This window comes from Lutjanus erythropterus, chromosome 23, assembly GCF_056507025.1.
Source record: "Lutjanus erythropterus isolate fLutEry1 chromosome 23, fLutEry1.hap2, whole genome shotgun sequence".
Classification (NCBI taxonomy): Eukaryota; Metazoa; Chordata; class Actinopteri; order Lutjaniformes; family Lutjanidae; genus Lutjanus; species Lutjanus erythropterus.
In genome coordinates, this window is record NC_139339.1 from 5,742,328 (window position 1) to 5,749,944 (window position 7,617).

The window sequence follows — 7,617 nt, forward strand, 5'->3', positions numbered from 1 at the left end:
ATATTTGACTGTAAATGGCTGCACTTCAAATACAGTTCATTTAACATGTGGTGTACCACAAGGATCCAGCTTGGGACCTCTATACTTTCTTATTTATATTGAAAACTTTTGATTAATTTGTATAATTTCTCATAGTATTATTTAATTACTGTAGTTTTATTTGTGTGCAAATAAAAAAAATAAATAAATATGAGCATGTAAATGTTGATAAATTCGGCTAAAATTCAGGAAACTGGTTCTGTTCAGGTCAGGATTTGTAATAATGGGTTGAGATGTGCATTAAGTCAAAATTAAGAAGAGATACACTATATTTTATACAACTGTAGCACTTCAGCAGATGAAGTGAACATGTAAATGAAGCTCAGTGTGAGTCCTCTGCTTTTTCTTTTACTTTACTTGAACGACAATCTATCAGATCTTTCTGATCAAACTGCTGTGTGAGCCGGATTGATGAGATGCACAGATGCGCGTTGAGCGACAACAGTCAGGCTGCACAATACTGAGCTGTGAGTCTCAGCACCACTAGTAGCATTTCATTGTTGTTAGCCACAACACATTGTTGTTTACACCAAATATGCTCTTTTACACACGAGCTTAAAACCACATGTTTGTCATTCTGTTTATTTGAAAGATATAACGATGTGATAAAACCAAAGGCCTCGACTTACCTTTTGACCCAGTTACAGTCACACAAACCAAGGGTTTTGTTCTGTGGGGATCTGTCTGCAAAAGGCCTGCAGGTAATCTGCATAAAAGCCACTTATTTGCTGAGCTTTAATAACAAGGGTTTGTTAAATCTAACTGAAATGAATAAATCAGCCCTGTGCAACCTCATGTTGGGCTACGACGGTCAGTCTTTGCTTAAACTGCTTCACAGACGTGTTGACAAACTGCCTGTATTATATTTAGTCGATCCAAATTGCAGAAGAAGAGCCGACAATGTTGCTTTTTTTTGACATCCTTTGATTTTGTGACCTCCTTTGACATCTGCAAGCAGAACGAGGGCAACAGACGCTTTCGTGTCCTACCCTGTGAAGTTAAAGACATCTGCATTCAAGATTTTCACCGTTCGACGTCAAAGTCAAAGCTTGAGGAAGCAGATTTGAGTTGAGCTCAAGAGCATTCATTTAAACTGCAGCGTTGTTCAGGGGCTTCGGTGTTCTTTCTGGAAGAAGGGGGGAAAATGAGGAAATGGGAGAAGAGTGCAGTGTGATGAGGTGCAGTTTTATCCAGATATGTATAAGGATCAAAGAGGATTTAAAGAAATATTCTAGCGATGCATAAGACTGGACTTTCACTGATACTCAATATTTTTGAGCCTATTATGACCGACTGCTGATGCAGATATTTTTTTAACCTAACTGCAGAAAAGTCAAGTCTTTCCTGTAGCAGAATTAACATGTTATTATACTTACTGTTATCACGATGGCCCACCGGCAGCTGCAGACATAAAACACAATGCTTTTCAAACTGTTTCTCCACAAGTTCACTGCTTTTAAGTTCTGTGATCCTGACTCATGGAATAACTTCCAATGCACTTTAAATAACTTATATTTTAACTAGGAATTATCTTAATCAACTGTCGAATTCTTATTGGCTGTTTATTTTATGATCTTTCTGTCTTTTTCTTGTTTTGTTTCTATTGTATCTCTGCTTTGCTGCCTAATGTAATCTTGGCATCACTGAAAATGAGGGTCACCCCTCAATCTATTCCCAAGAAATAAAGGTTGAATGAATGAATGAATGAATGAATGAATGAATGAATGAATGAATGAATTGGTCGTAATGATCGGGATCACGGCTCTTGAGGTGCACAGTTAAATGTGTAGTGTTGATGAAACGCGATATGGCTCGATCTCGTATGATCGATGCTGAGCAATCATTGCAAATAGCAACTTTGCTCTCTGTTTCGAACACTTCACAAACCTCCACACCACGTGCACATGATTTAAGCGTCATCTTATTGACCTTTTAGCCTTTATCAGCTGATAACGATGACATGCCTGTATTATTCTATATACTATTCTTAAATATTCCACCCTTAACACGAAGATCTATCGTTACATGAAGCGATCGGGCCTATCAGTATTCAACACGCTGAAACAAACGGAAACACAAATTAAATGAACGCATGAGAACTCACCTCAAGCCTCAAGCAGTACAGGCAGCAAATGTGGATTGGCTTTAACCATCTTGACGCTGCTGTCTTCCCCCAGGCTGCTTTACAAAATGTCTCAAGTTTTGCATCATCGGAGCCATGGGCGATCGGCATTTTAACGTTCTGCCAGATATTCTGGTCTGAGGTCTGAATTTTGACTCTGCTGTATCACTTTTTTTCATATTTTTCTGCAGCTTTGGCTTTCTGTAGAGACGTATCCCCACTGCATGAAGGAATAGATTTCTGGAAGGGACGGAGGGGACTTTTATTTTGACAAACTGCTTGTCTTTGCCACTGCTGCTGCTAATGGTGTGTTTTACATTTAGCATGATGGTCGGAAAGCTACATGTCAGCACCATCAGGCCCTGAAGACTTCTTCCACTTGCTTTGCTTTTTGACAGGCACAACCTCAGATTGTCATGTGACGTTTCTTCAACAGTGGTTTTTCGCTTTGCCATGAAGTTGCTGCTCGTGAGGCATCCGGAAAACAGTTGTCGTATGTGCAGTGTCTCCCTTCTCAACCGTGGAAACCTGCAGCTCCCTTCACAGTGCTGTGGGCCTCTCAGTGTCTTCCCTCTGCTTCGCTTCTCATGCAAACAGGGTCAGGGTGCTCCTTCACCCCTTGAAAATGCTGTAATATCTTTCCGTTGATTTGCTCTTCTCAGTTGCATCATTGCTCTATCTATCTTTTGCAAGACTTGGGGGTAAATATTTGTGCAGTGTACTATTTTGTGCTTTAAATTAGCAGTTTCTAGAGATTTCTTTTCCACTTAAACATTCTAGTCAAAAAATAATAAGAAAAACTATTTTTTTCCTTTTTGACTTTGTCAAACTTGCTATATTACTGCATTGCAGTGTTACTATGCAGATATCAAGGTCACTGTCGAGTGTAAGGTGACAACAGTAAACTGTAGAAGGCTACAGCACTACAGAGGATATCTGTCATCCATCAGAATGGAATGCATCCATGTCATTAGCAGCTGGCAGACTGTGGGTGTTTTGCCTCCTCACCGCAGCTCTTATTTAAAATGAATGCAGCGATCGATGCCTGATCACTCCTCACTTATCAGCTGTCAGGAGTGTCTGAGTCGATAATCATGTTTACACCGTTAACAAACAAAACAAATCCTTAAAAACGGGGCGGAAGAACTTTTTTGCATCAAGTAAAATTCCCAAAATAGTTTGAGAATTTTCAGGTTAAAGTGTGGAGGGGCAGCCCTCAGAACCAATTCTCCTTCCTTTTTTTTTTTTTATTTTATAGTAGTAGTCGTATGTGGAAAGGCGTTTATGGCAAGTATTAAGGGTCGTCCACAGCAAGAGTTATAACTTTAATAATAACTATAAATAAATAGTTTTAAAAATCATGGATGGCAGAGTCTGGGCTGTAACTTAATATGTGATCAATTTTTAAAACTACATATTTCTTGTTATAACTATAATTATAACTAATTATAACTAATTAGTTATAACTAATTATATGTCTTGCTGTGAAATGTAACAAAAGGAAATTGGTTGTGATTATCAGATGTCCGTACTGTAAATATACTGATAATAATAATAATAGCATGGATTAGCATTTTTTTCTGACACACATCGCTTTAAAAAATTCTAGACCATAACATGAGATCTGTATGTTTAAAAATATAATTAGATAAAGGCTTTCATCACCGGCTGTCACGGTGTTCTTTGTCAGGACGACAAATCAACTGCAATTCATTTTATTCTAAAGGATGTGATGCAATTTGCAGTTTATCCATAGCATCGGCAACTAATTCAAAATTTATTGTGATATAATAAATACGCAAAAATATACAATATTATATTTTATTGTATATTTGCGGTACTGCTGATTAATGATCCATTAATAACTTGAATGCTGTGACATCTTAAAGAAAAGAAAGAACCACTCTGCTGGCGAGCTCACATGAATTTTATTTATATATTTGTAAGACGAGCTGATTACTTCCTTACTGACCTCTGTGACCTTTATTTGAATCGAGAAACACATTCAGAATTCAGACCTTTGCAATTAGAAATTATAATTACTAATATTTTCTAGAGCCATGTTGGGAGAACACAGTGATGGGAAGTGCTGTCTTATCTGAATGTAGCAGGTGTGGTTTCGAGTGTGATCAGACTTAATCATGATAAAATATCAGATGTTAACCAAATAGATTTACATGATTGTAAAGTTGCTGTTTGTTTTTAATGCACATAGATACAACACAATGCTGCAGAAGCTCGAAAACTTTCAGTCTTAGTGAGACTACAGTAAAAGATTTGATTGATCAGTGAGTTCACCTCGTTGTGTTTTAGATTACAGCTTGAACACGGTTGTCACTTTTGTTCTGGGCTTAAGGAACATCCAACTTTTTGCATGTTTTTACCGAGTCAAGTCCATCCTGTGAGACTGACAACGTACCTGAATATCTGATGTGCCGGAACCACATATTGTGAAACAAAAACACATGACACACTCTGCTGTTAGGTATCGTATTTAATCATTTTACGGATTTATTACAAATAAATTTCAGGTGTCTCCCGCTGCGGTGCAGACTGAAATGGTTTATTTTACATGAAAGAAGCTTGCAGCAGTCTTCAGAGGTGCAGTCAGACGTGCACACAGCACAGCGGGGTCTCTGAACGTTTTCTGGCCTGTGATCTCGTATTAGATGCAAAAGCTCTGTCATGCGATTTTCAGGCCCACATTTAATCTTTTGTAAAAGCATGAAGGGCGTGACAAATGCTTTATTTCCAACCATATTATTTTTAATTTTAAAATACGTCCAACTCTGATAACTCTTACATGTCACCTAAACCTGCCTGGGGTCCCGACAACAAAGCTGTGAATCTCATGTTTGCATGTGTATGCGACTGAAACACTGATCCGTAATTCCGAGCGACAACCAAAAAGTATTCATCAGACACAGAAATTGGAGTTTAACTGCACGGTCGCTTTGCACAGATCTAAATTCTGTGTGAATGTACAATTTTGATGAAAGAAAACCCCTTTCTGGCTGCTATTTAGCTTTTATTTAACATAATATTATTATACTGTCTGTCTAAAACACTGTCCACGATTCTTTTTTAATAAATTGCGATCATTTAGGGAGAGGGGTTCACTTGATTCTATTGAATCAGAGTTACCTGTGTAAAAAGACATTAAAGGAAAAGTTCAGTTTTTTGAACAAAACTCTTGCACTTACTTGTTTGGTAATAGTTTAACGTCTGTGTGTTCAGTATTTTATGAACACTGTCATGCTTTTTTAGGTGACGTTACACGGACAGTCGCCACATGATAACAACGTTATCGATGGGGAGTAATCTAATAATCTGCTCTGGTCAACAAGGCCAACTTTGGGGAAATACAAGGTAAAAATAAACAATTCGTTTTAACTTTAGAAAGTTAGTGTCCCAGCTGACTTAAAATTTGAAGTTGACTGAATTTGAAAAGACAAGTTGAGGTAATGTTGTAATGATTCAAAGTTGTACTTGAGAAGACACGTTCAATAAGCTTAAGATATTAAGTTGAACTCTTCAGCCACACTGACGAGCATTACGAAGAAAAATCAGATTCCCTTTTAAATTTAACTTGGATAAATAAACTTGCACATTTACGTTAAGTTGATGACAAAAAGGTTAGTTGATTCCGCTCGATTCCTGTATGATCTTTTACACAGTAAAACAGTTTCATGATGCACAACTTTTCATGTTATTTGGCGGTTGGATTTCTCCCTCATCCATTCAGTTACTCTGCCCCCCCCACCCCCCCATCATCACTTCTTGTCTCAGTGATGAAGAGACACGGCTTGGAGAAAAAAAAAAGTCCAGAACTGCGTCTCTCTTTCCCCCTCCTCTGCTCCCACAAGTTTTTTACGGTGAATTTGAGAGAAAACTAGAGAAGCGTCTCCCCCGTACACACTCCTCCGCACTCCCCTTCCATCCTCTCACATCCTTTCATTCACACATTTTTTTTTTTTGTTTTTTTGATTGGGCTGTTTTCTCAACACGAATGTATGCAAATGCGAACGCGCAGGAGGCAAATTAGCGAGCCGTGTCGGGATCACTGGTGTAAAGAGTCAATTCTGATGTGCTGAGTTTTAGAAACAGACACCAAAAAGTCAAGAAACCACTTTAATTTCAGTCGAGGCCTTATTGAAGAGCAGAGCAAAGCTTTGCAAGAAAACATTTGAAGGTTTTATTCCAAAAAAGACTACATTCTATGGCTGCAACTAACTATTATTTTCATCATCAATTAATCTGATGATTATTGTAATGATTAATTTATTAGAATTAGTATAGAAAATTGTGCAAAATGATCACCACTATTTCCCAGGGACAGAGGTGATGTCAAATTGCCTCTTTTGTTCACTCAGCAGTCTAAACTCTTCATTTAAAGGCAAATGGTCTGGTCTTTTGATTGACTAATAAATTGATCAGCTGAATGTTGCAGCTCTGATATATTCTTCTCTTCTCCTGTGATGCATTTTCTACCTTGAAAGGACGTAATTTATCCTAAAATATGTGACAAAACTGCAATGAGAAGGATTGAAGCCCCCACGAGGAGGATTTTTAACGACATTTTGAACAGTTGTTGGGTGAAAACGAGCAACTTTCTCTCCGTTCCCTTTCACAAACCTAATTTATTTTGTTAAACAGCAGAATCTCGCTCCCTGCTGTAAGTCAGCTGCGTGTTGTTTGGCTGCAAGCGTACGGACAGATGTGGACAGAAAATACCAGGAAATTGTCTTCCTGGTTCTTACCCGCAGTGATGTACAGATGACTCAGATATTCACGCTGATAATATCCTTTACACCGATGTCAGAAAATGTTTTTAGAGCAGCTCAAAGTCTTTGGATCAACCAGAGAACCTTCAGATTTACAGAAACATAATGCAGAGAGGTTATAGAACACGATGTAATATGACAATAAAATATTGCCAAAGTGATCATGTATGCTAATACTGAGGTTATTGTGTCAGACAGGTTGTAGTTACCACATTTTTATCTATTATGCATGTTAATGATGAGGTTTCCAGCTATGAGAAGTTGACACACTGTACAAGTGACCTCAGCATTAACATGATCACCTACACACACACTCACACACACACACACATCTGCACTCTGACACACACTTTTCTCACTTTCTTTGTCCACTCTCTGGAGCTACTCATTTTCACCCATCACTGATCTGCTCAGGGATTGTGTTTGCTAAACTGATCAACACAGTTTGGATTTAAACTTTTTTTTTTTTTTATGTGAACAGGAACAGAAGCAATTTGCAGGCACTGGCACACAGGTCACAAATCGTGGTTGTGGCATTTTTCACAAACCGTTGTTACTCACACGCTGCACCAACGCTTTTGAGGGTCTTGTTTTCGTTTTTGTTTCGAGTGAAATGCTTCATGGATTTGTTGTTCAGCCACATTCTTCACCTGTATTTTATAATTTAATGTC